Raw genomic sequence first — 11,240 nt, forward strand, 5'->3', positions numbered from 1 at the left:
AACTCTTCTAATAAACTCCCTGTTCCCAATAATCCATTTCACGGTTCCCCTCCCACACCCTTTCACCAACAGGGGAGGCCACAGTCGGTCAATAGATATATTTATTTGGCTGGGGTCGCTCTGTTGCTTATAAATTAAATTAGATGCTGATACTGTCACCAAATTTGGGGATGTCACATAAAACCAGGATTTCCAGCTCCTGATGAAAACCCAGACATTCTTTTCAACTCCAGCCACATCTCTGTGTGGCTCACTGGTTGGGACCAGAATGCTGGTTGTTAGGCTTGGACTCTGCCCAACGCCCAGCCCACTGCTGACTCCCCTTGCCTCCTCAGACCACAAGCTTCCCTGGCGACTGACTGTTGCCCCGCACCTCCTACATGCCCAATCTGGACTGGCCTACCCAGGTCCCCTGCCAGGCTATAGCTCCCAGCCTGGACCACTGTCTTTGGGAACCATGACCCTCTGAAACCCAAACATCACTTGGCTTTATTGGAGTGTCATTCTCTCTCAGTCGAGACATAGAACTTATGGAATCATCCAAGCTGACCTTCCACATTCCCAGAGATGCAGAGACAGCAGGGTCCACCTTAGCTTTTCTGGGTAACCTTAGCTCTGACCGTGGGTCCCCCTGGAACGGAAATCACCAGCACAGGGAAGGAGTGCTGGGGACAGGGCTCTTTGGGGGCATGCCCACAGGAAAGCCTGAGATTTGGAAAATATGGGGCTTTGGGTCTAAAGCTCAAGTGCTCCTGACCTTCTGAAACCATTTTTTTTTTAACCTGAAGAATACATTGCTGGATACTTGTTGACCTTGGCTCCATATTATACCCCATGGCCCCATGGTTCCAAACAAAGGCTGAACTGGCACTAGGCATGGCTGTCTCCTCACCAGGCACAACTACAGTGGCCCAGGGGATAGATCTGATAGGGATCTACTGAGTGGGAGCCCTAGGAAATGAGCTCTATCCACAGCTGCTGTCTATGGAACCGTGGAACAAGTCTTCCCCAGGGCTCTGGAAAAGGAAATTTAAAACACGTGTCCAGGCCTTAATGAGACCAGTGAACTCCTGAGGGTCCTCCTCCAGCTAATGTGTGTTAATTCTATGAGGCCTTCTGCCTAGGGCTCTCTAGCACTGGGAGGGTGGGGATGATAGGGTGATGGTAGGGAATAGGGTAAGATTATGAGGTAAGGAACACACTCAAGTAGCAAAAGCTGTGTCATGGCAGGCAAGTTGCTTAACCTCTCTGAGCCCCAGTATTTCTACTTGGAAGTTTGGGGTGCTAACTGCCTGAAAGAGGGTTGTAGGGATGAATTGAGACAAAGAACATGTTTGTGTCATCATTGAACTGTCATGTGTAGATCCATAGTTTACCTAGGGTTGGGGAAATCAATGTCTGGAACTGAGACTTCCAGCTCCTTACCAGCACTGCTTGAGAACCGCAGGGGTGGGGCTAAGTCAGCACCCCTAGCCATTCCAGCTCTTTCTGTAGTCCCATAAGAGTAACCCACTGGAATGGGTATCCTGTACAAGAATGTGCACATAGAGCCAGTCAGTGGTGGTACACACCTTTAATCCCAGCACTCAGGAGGCAGAGGCAGGCAGATCTCTGAGTTCAAGGTCAGCCTGGTCTACTGAGTGAGTTCTAGGACAGGCAGGACAACACCTCAAAACCCTGTCTTGAAAAAAAAAAAGGAAGCAACAACAATAACAATAATAATGTGCACATAGATGCATTTATTATGCTAGACAAATGTTCTGCCGCTATGCTATGTTTCCCTCTGACTCCTCACACTTGTGGTCAGATGTGCAGGGAAAGGCAGCTAGCTAGACTTGGACTTCCAGGGTAGCAGTTAAGACCATCAGGTACGTTCAAGTCCCAACCCCTGATCCCAGACCCAGTATCGGATCTTCACCCTCAGATGGAGCAGCTGCGGAAAAGAGTCCCAGCTTACCTCTGACAACTTGTTGGCTACTTGTTTTTAACAGGTTGTCCCCCCCTCCCCGGGGGGGGCGGGAAGTGAGCTAAAGGTTCCTTCTGTTTTCTTGAGAAAACAGGGGCTTTTTTTTTTTGCCAAGCCAGGGAGAGCCTTATGTATATGTAGGGTTCCCAAGAGGACAGCCAGAGAATGGGTCCCAGTGGTTAAGGACTGAGCACAGAGGAAGAAAGGGTGTGTTACCTTGAAGCTACTTGCATGCTTCTCTTCTATTCTTGGTAGAGTTAAGATCTCCAGGAAGTCTGGCATTCATACCTGTGGCCAAGTAAAACTTTGCCAATGTGTTTCCCTGTGAGAAAGTTGTTGTGTGAATTCCTAAGAAGGACAATGACTGCTGTTTCCTTTCTGTTGTCTAAGTCTTCTCCTATCCGGAGACTACATCATGATAATCCCGTAAGGACTGTGTGCTGCCTCAGGTGCAAGCTAGCACCCTGACCCCATCCCATGGGGAGGAAGCCTGTAGCATCTGTTGTTTCAAGGCTGAGCTCTTGACTCCTTTTCCATGGGGACCACTTTGCTCCAAGGGTGGCAGGGATTGGTCACACCCTAAAAGAGGAAGGGATAACCATCATACTAACACAAAAACAGAACTGTATAGCTTCTTTATTGGAGCAGTGGTTTTGGAGAGAGTACTACGCAGTGAAAAATTAACACTACTGGTAAGTGAACTTGGCTGTGCTTCCGATTTATTGACAGGTAAGGGCATTTGATGAGATTTGGGACAGTGGTGTTCTGACAGCATTCATCTCTGTTAGTTGTCTGGGTCAGACTCTCCATCAAGGGGACATCCTGTGGAAGGCAGATGTGCAATCCTAGACATAAGCCTGTGACTACTAACTCTGCTCAGGAAATCTTTGTGCAGATGTCTGCCTCAACCCCCACCCCACCCCTGTGCTTGCTAGCCTTGTGCTAACTTGACACAACCTAGAGTTATCTGAAAGAAGGAAGCCTCAATTAAGAAAATACCTCCATTAGATCCAGCTGTAAGAGATTTTCAGTGGGATAGGGCTCAGGTCCTAACTCCATTCCACCCCTAATTTCATTTCATCTTTCATCCCCTCTCTTTCTCTTATCCCAGGCTGGCCTTCAGACATACTTCAGTGAATTTGAAAAGACAGATATGCCTAAGCTCTCTGCTTTTGCCTCAAGGCTAAATCAGGCACTCCTTTGTGGTTACTGTAACGATCAACTAGAACATGTATTGAATGTACCCACCATAGGGGGCAGAGGCCTTCTAAGAACCTGGAATACAAAGGCAGTAACAATGGCTGCTGCTGTGATCATTCAGGTGCTCCTTGACCTGGTTTCCAAGAAACCATCATAATCTGGAAACATCACAAATGACAGATGCCCCAGTGGCTCCAGCACACTGGCACATCAGTTACTCTCCACATTACCTCAGGAAGCCCAGGGACCATGCCTTAATACAATTGCCTAACATCTGGCGAGGCCATCACACCTACATATCACTAGCCCAGGGCAATATCAAACTTTAAAACTCAGGATATCTTTTTGTAATTAAAACAATTTTATTTATTGCTTTTTATAATTTTACACATGAGCATTAATATGTTTTGATCACATCCCCTTAGCCTCTTTCATCTTCTCCCTCTCCCTCCAGAGTCTTTCCAACATGTCACTCTCTGACTTCTACTTCCATATCGCTTTAAAACTTTATAGCTCATGTAGTTGAATTAGGGCTTTTTTGCATGAGCATGTGTGTGTATGTGTGCTGGATCATGTGCTACTACACCACTGAAGAATGGGGATTCCCCTTACCCAGCAGCATTAACAGCCAACAGCTAGCTCACTGGATAGGGGTGGGGTTGAAAGCAACACTAATCTATGGATATAAACACAAATACTTAGGAGGAAGATGGTGGAAAGGAAGTTGATAAATAAGCTACCAAGGTATGCCTGGTTCATGAATGACACCTTTGTGGAAATATGTTTTCTTACTAAGGCAATGGGGAGGAGGAGGAGAAGGAAAGGAAGAGGGGGAGGAAGAGAAAGAAGAAAGGGGGAGGAAAAAGGAAGAAGGAGTAGGAGAAGAAGAAGAAGAAGAAGAAGAAGAAGAAGAAGAAGAAGAAGAAGAAGAAGAAGAGGAGGAGGAGGAGGAGGAGGAGGAGGAGGAGGAGGAGGAAGAATTAAAAGAGGAGTAGGAAGAGAAGGAGGAGGAAGAGGGGGAGGAGGAGGAAGAGGGGGAGGAGGAGGAAGAGGGGGGAAGGGAGATGGGGAGAGGGGGAGGGAGAGAGGGGGAAAGAGAGAGGGGGAGGAGGGAGAGGAGGAGGAGAAGAAGAAGAAGAAAAAGAAGAAGAAGAAGAAGAAGAAGAAGAAGAAGAAGAAGAAGAAGAAGAAGAAGAAAGAAAGAAAGAAAGAAAGAAAGAAAGAAAGAAAGAAAGAAAGAAAGAAAGAAAGAAAGAACGTTGTTTTAAAAATTAAGACTGCTCCTTCCAGCACTAGAGGAAAGTGTCAGTCACAGTGCTGACAAGGGATCAGTTGAAGCAGAAGCTACAGACCTCCCAACAAAGCTTACAAAAATGTCCAGGCTTGTATTTGCCCGGTAGTCCGTTGACAAAGAAAGCATCTTCATCACACTTGGATCAAGAAACCCTAAGGTGATGGTTCCAACTCTTGCTCTCCAAACCCTTTCAATAACAGCAGCTTTCAATGAAGATGAAGGTAGTGAACTGGAAGAAATGCCTCCAGAAGCAGAGATGAGGATGAAGACTATGGAAGGGATACATCAGCATCATCAGGACCAGTCCCCTTTAACAAAGGAAAGCATGGCATTTTCTATAACCAGAAGCTGGGGGAGTGAAATATGAAATCTCATCTCATGACCATGACAGTTTGATGATGTCTTTTGAGATGTGGGTGGATGTGTAGCCAAAGCTTCACACATGGCTTTTGAGAGGTGGTGGCTCATGTGATCGGTGCTCACAGTGGACTGACATGCCCCTAGATTAATTGATTAATGACTTCATGGATGATGTGACTTTGTTCTACAAGTGAGCTCTCTGGCTACCTGGGGTGAGCAAAACTTTATGGCCATGTCTTTGTGCCATGCCCTTTGAGAAGTACCCTCACCAGTTATAAGCACCATGTACCTGAACAGCCTCCACAACAGAGCAGGGGACAAATGAACTATTCCATATAAATTAGCTGGTCTTGGGCAGGCAGTTACCACAATAGAAAATAGACCAGAGCCTGGCTCAGTGTGTTGCTTTGACATGTGTACACACTCTAGAACAACTCTAAGATGGTTAATGTATTCATCTCCTTATATACCTGACATACTTTTTTATAATGAGAACAATAGAAAACCATTCATTTTAGCAACTTTGAAATACACAATGCTTTCATTGACTCTAGTCAATTATCTAGAGACTTGAAAACATACTTCTGAGTGGCTGAAACTTTGTAGCCTTTAGGCAACCTCTCCCCACTCTACATATCTGCCTCTGGTAACCCCCACTCTGCTCTCTTCTACTATGAATTTGAGGTTTCTCTTTTAGAATCGTCATTACCAGCAAGCGTTCAGGCAAAGTTGATGCTGTGGACCATGCTTTGAGACTGTGCCTGAAGGAGGCACCGAGTCCCTTGTTTTATCCTCGAGTCTCCTTGTGAGATATGCATCACCTAGCATTGCTCAAGGTCCAGACTTTTCAAAAGAAGACAACAGTGTGGCTGGTTTTAATGTGAGATTTTCCAACCTTTAAAACGAGTAACAACATTTTACAACATCAAACCACTGGGGACTAGATAAGATACATTCCTAGGCTAGGCTGCCGTCATGCCCTCTGTGAGTTTTGTCTGTACAAGTATGTAAGTGAGGACCACTCTCCATTTGACAGTGTACCATGCATCAACTCCTGAATATTCCACAGGAATCTGAGAGCTCCTCCGGTGCCCCTTGCTGCTTGCAGACCAAAGACAGACTGCTTGATCTGCTGAGAGGAGAATGAGAAGCCCACACACTTCAAGAGAACCATTGCAGACTTTGCTTTGTGTATATAACTCAGTGGTGGAAGAAAACACTGTGGAAACCATAGCTCGGGTTCAGCATCAAGCCACCTCCCTCTGCCAAGTGTGAGATGCAGAAGATTGTGCGGTAACTGTAGCCTAGATGAAATGGCAGGTAACTGGCTTTCAAAGGCAGAGCAGAAAAGATACTAAGAACAAAAATCAGGGTAGAACATCTTTCTCCCTCTGCCTACCTTTGCCAAGCAGAACACCTAGCATTGATGGTGGTCCCTTGGCAAAGCTGTGGAGACTGGCAATCCTTGCCTGGCACTGTGTCCAGCCATTTCCTTACCAACATCTCCTGTTGTATCCTACCATACAATGATAACGTGACCCTGAGCATCTCTAACCAAAAACAACATAGCGCCGAGCATCCCTAGAACTCTTTGATCTTTGAACTTCACTCTTCATTAGATAATGTTTTTTTCCAGGGAGGAAAACAAAAATATGGTGATTTTTTTAAAGGCAACTTGACATTACCATTGCCATATGTTGGATTTTAACTGTCCCTCCAAAGAACCATGTTTGGGATGTGGTGAAACCTTTAAGAGGTTGATCCTTGTGGAAGTCAGGTCATTAGAGACAAAGCTTGAAGAGATTATTGGGACCCTGGCCCCTTCCTCCCCCTCCCCCTCTTCTTTAATTCTCATGATATAAAGGCCTTTGCACTACCACATACTCTTACCACAGGCCCAAAGCACAAGGACCAATAAGGCCATGGACTGAGACCCAAAACTCTATAAACTGTGGGACAAAATAAAGCTGGCTTCAGGGTAAGATGATGGATTAGAAGCCTCGCCCCGGAAAGTCAGTGAAAGGAAACAGTCTGGATAACACTAAGCCCTTACACTGTGAGAACAGAAGTCAGTGAATGAACTCAGTAAGCTCTGGGAGATGAGCCCTGAAGGCAAGCATGTGGGAGAACAGAGGACAGAACCCCTTCCCCCTGCCTCCCTCATCCCCTCACCCCCACCCCCACAAGCCAGTAGGCACCTTAAACCAAATCAGCTGTCCAGGCTCAGCAGTAGGCTCTGGTTCTGGAGTAAGTCATTTCTGTTTCAGCTACTCTGGGGCTAAGCAGCAGCCACTGTGGCTTTTATTTGTCTTTTTCTGATGGCTGGGGATGAAAAATGCCTTTTCCCACTTGATGGGAGGTGTGTTTGTGTCTTTTGCCTAATACTAAAGGAGTATTCCATTTTAGTATTCAGTCATAAGGTTGGCTGTCTTTGTGTGTGCATGTGTGTGTTCCATACGCTAAACTTGTATGAGATGTGTGCCTCACATATCCTTTATCTCACCCCATATCCTCTTTTTACTCTCCTAACAGGGTCTTCCACAGAGAAACTTATTTTAATCTATGATTAGTTATGACATCTGAGTGTGATGACTAGTTTCATGTCAACTTGAATAAGCTATGGTCATCTGAGAGGAGGGAACCTCAACTGAGAAAATGCTGGCTGTAGGGCATTTTCTTAATTGGTGATTGACTGGGGATAGGGGTTGGGGGAGAGCCTAGCCCACTGTGGGCAGTGACATCCTCGGCAGGTGATCCTGGGTTCTATAAGAATACAGGCTGAGCAAGCCACAAGGAGCAAGCCAGTAAGCAACACCCCTCCATGGCCTCTGCATCAGCTCCTGCCTTCAGGCTCTTGGCTGGTTTGAGTCCCAACCTTGACTTCCCTCAATTAGACTGTGATTCAGGATGTGTAAGTCTAAATCCTTTTCTCTCTAGTTGCTTTTGGCTATGGTGTTTTATCACAGCAACAAAAACTCTAAGACTCAGAGTTTCTCTTCGAATGGGTGGTATTTTGGTGTCAATTCTAAAAATGCTTGCTTCGACCTAAAACCAAATACTTTGTTTTCTCAGTTTTATAATTTCACAATTTAAATTGCTTTCTGTATGAAGTGGGATATAGTTACCCTTTTCTACAGATAACCAATGTTCTAGGAGTGTTTGCTGTAAAGACTTGACTTTATTCCACTAACTATAATTAATTTTTATTACAAATTCCACCAAATTTCTTTCTTTAAAACAAATTTAGGTGGCATATAGTTTTAACCCCAGCACTTGGGTGGAAGAGACAGGCAGGCCACGGTGAGTTCCCAACCATCCTGCTCTACATGGTAAGCTCTAGACTACTCAAAGCTACATAGAGAGACCCTTTCTCAAAAGAAAAGTATATTTATATATATTACATTTATTTCATTTTTGTGGCGAGGTTTGGGTAGGTGGGGGTAGGCATGTGTGTGGAGGTAAGAGGACAACTAAATTTTGGGAGACAGTTCTCTCCTTCCCCTCTGGAGATCCCAGGGACTGAACTCTGGTTGCCAGACTTGGCAGCAAGCACCTTTACTGGCTGAGCCTTCTTGCCATCCCTGTGTGTGTGTAGATGGATTAGGTGGTAAAGTGCAAACCTCCATCTCCAGCACCCATTAAAGAAACAGAGTGGCGTGTGACTACCTGGGGTTGGGAGTCAGAGACAAGAGGGTCCCTGCAACCCCGGCCAGCCAGTCGAGCTGAACCAAATGGGCTCTGTGCTCAGCTAAAGACCCTGTCTCAAAACTAAGGAGAGGAATTGAGGAAGATTCTGATGTGGACATCTGGCCTGTACTCACAGGAGTGAATGTTCATGCGCATACCTGTAAACACTAAATCAACACAGACAAGATGTGTAATTACCACAATCAGCCAAGCACATGTGTGCTGCTCCTTTGCTGAGCTCTGCTGCATGCTACTGCTCTGTCCAGCCTGTTGCCAACATCACACTCCTAACCACTATAGCTCTGTCATAAGTCTTGAAATTGAATAAACTCCTTCTCACTTTGTTCTTCTTTATTCTTAAATGCTTTTGCATATGTTTATAAAAATCCTCACTGGGATTTCAACAGGCATTGTGTTAATCTTGCAATTCACTTCAGAGACAGCCCACATCTTTACTGTGTGGCAATTCCAGTCCACACATATAGTATACCTGTCCATTTAAGTCTACCTTGGTTCAGTTCACTAATGTCATGTTTTAAAACATAAAATGCCCACATATGATTTGGTAGATTGGCCCTGCCTTGTTAATTACTTTTCTTGTGGCTGTGATAAAATAACCCAAGTGGCAACTGAAGGGAGAAAGGCCTTCCCCTGGTTCACAGTTTGAAAGGATACAGTCCATCATGACAGATATGACAGGGCAGCAGGAGCCCAAACACAGAGGGGGCAATGGGTGGAGGAGGAGAAAGAGGAGGAAGAGGAGGAGGAAGAGGAGGGGGAGGATGAAGAGGAATAGGAGGAAGAGGAGGAGGAGGGAGAGGAGGAGGAGGAAGTGGAAGAAGAGGATGCTTAGCTTGTGTTTTCCTTTCTTTCCTTTTCTTCATCCCAGCCCTTGGGATGATGTCATCCACATGCAGGGCGAGTCTTTCCTGGTCAAACTTCTCTGAAAACACCCTTACAGACACAGCTAGAGATGCTTCTATGATGCTTCTGTGACATATAGTGTTAATTGACAACTTGACAGAATCTAAAATCCCCTGGGCAAGCTTGTGGGGAATTATCTTTATTATGTTAATTAATGTGGGAAATCCCATCTTACTTGTTGGTGGAACCATTTCCTGGGCAGGGGATTCTGAATTTGATAACATGGAGAGAGAGTAAGCTGGACACTAGCTAGCACACATAGACTTCTCTCTGATTCTTGAGTGTGGATGCAATGTGACCAACTGCTTCATGATCTTGCAGCCTTGACTTGCTCACCATGTTGGACTGTACCATGAACTGAGAGCAGCCCTTCTCCCTTAGGCTGATTTTGTCAGGGTATTTTATCACAGCATCAGAAACAAAAAAACAAAAAAACAAAACAAAACAACAACAACAAAACTAAGACAGTTTTCTAGGTGATTCTAAATCCAGTCAATTTGTCAATGAAGATTAGCCATCACAAATATCATTTTTCTTTGAATTATTATTAGATATTGTTGTGTAACAGTTTCCCCAGAGATCAAAGCATTCCATTCTGCAGGAAGCTCCTTAAGCAAGAAGGTAAACAATTCAAAATAGCTCCAGGAAGTCCCTAAAACTGACCAGATTCACTAGGCCCCTCCTGCTAGAGTAAACAATAAAAGCTTAGAGTCCCTCTCAGACAGAAGCCAGCTGAGCTGGAAAGAATACTGAGATCAGGCGAGCTGCCTGGGGAGAGCAGAAAGTAGCCAAGCTACCTTGAAGATGTTTAGACCAGAGTCACTGAAAAAGGACACTCTCTAGCCTGTTGAGCTGCCTGTGGGCTGGTCAGTATGTTTCAGGTTCCCAGATTTCATGAGCTGTCACTCATGCTGGGATGGGGGTGGGGACTAGTGATGCAGCTTCCTTTGAGTCATTTCTGCTCCTGTATGTAACCCCAGGAAAACCATAGGTTCACCAATTTGGGCTTTGGTGATATCTGAATAGTCTGGCATGAGTTCCCCAAATAGAGTGAGTAGACGGGTGTGTTGTGTGGTGTGTTGTGTCTCCCCAGGAGAAGTTTTGTCACAGAACAATGATTGTATTTTTTTATTTAAGTGTCCATATGTTCACTGATGCAGTATATACATTGGTTTTGCAGGTTTCTATTTTTCCTTATATCCTTAGTGAATTTACTTGTAGATTCTAGTTTGTGTATATTCCGTGACATTTTCTCTGTCATCTGCAGAGAGTGAGAATTCTCTTTCTTCCATTCATGTTCTATGCTGTCAATCCACTGGCTGAAATCCAAGTCTATGTTGAGCAAATTTTGGCAAACAGATATTCCTTCCTGGTAGCGATCTCAGAGGAAAGCACCTTGGTCTCTCATGGAGTATAATGTTCACTCTTGAATGGTGGGAGTTATTCTTTTTCAAATTAACTGATTTCTCCTCTACTTGGATTTCCCTGAGAATTTTTAATGAGAGTGGTAGTCAATTTTCTGGAATGCTGGTTTATTAATTAATTAATTAATTAATTAATTAATTAGTAGGATGAAGTATATTTTCTTTAGGCTATTAATGTGATGGGTTATACCAAGAAAGTTTCTCTATTTGTATGTGTGTGTGTGTGTTTCAGAGGCTACAAGAGGGCATCAGATACCCTGGGGTTACAGGTGGTTGCCAGCTGTTCCTGTATGGATACTAGTAACGAACTCCAGTCTTCTGTAACAACGGAACACACGCACGCTTAACAACTGAGTCATTTCTGCAGCCCTCACCAAGACATTTT

Source organism: Mus caroli, unplaced genomic scaffold (genome assembly GCF_978045245.1).
Source record: "Mus caroli unplaced genomic scaffold, Mus_caroli_1 scaffold_8, whole genome shotgun sequence".
Lineage (NCBI taxonomy): Eukaryota > Metazoa > Chordata > Mammalia > Rodentia > Muridae > Mus > Mus caroli.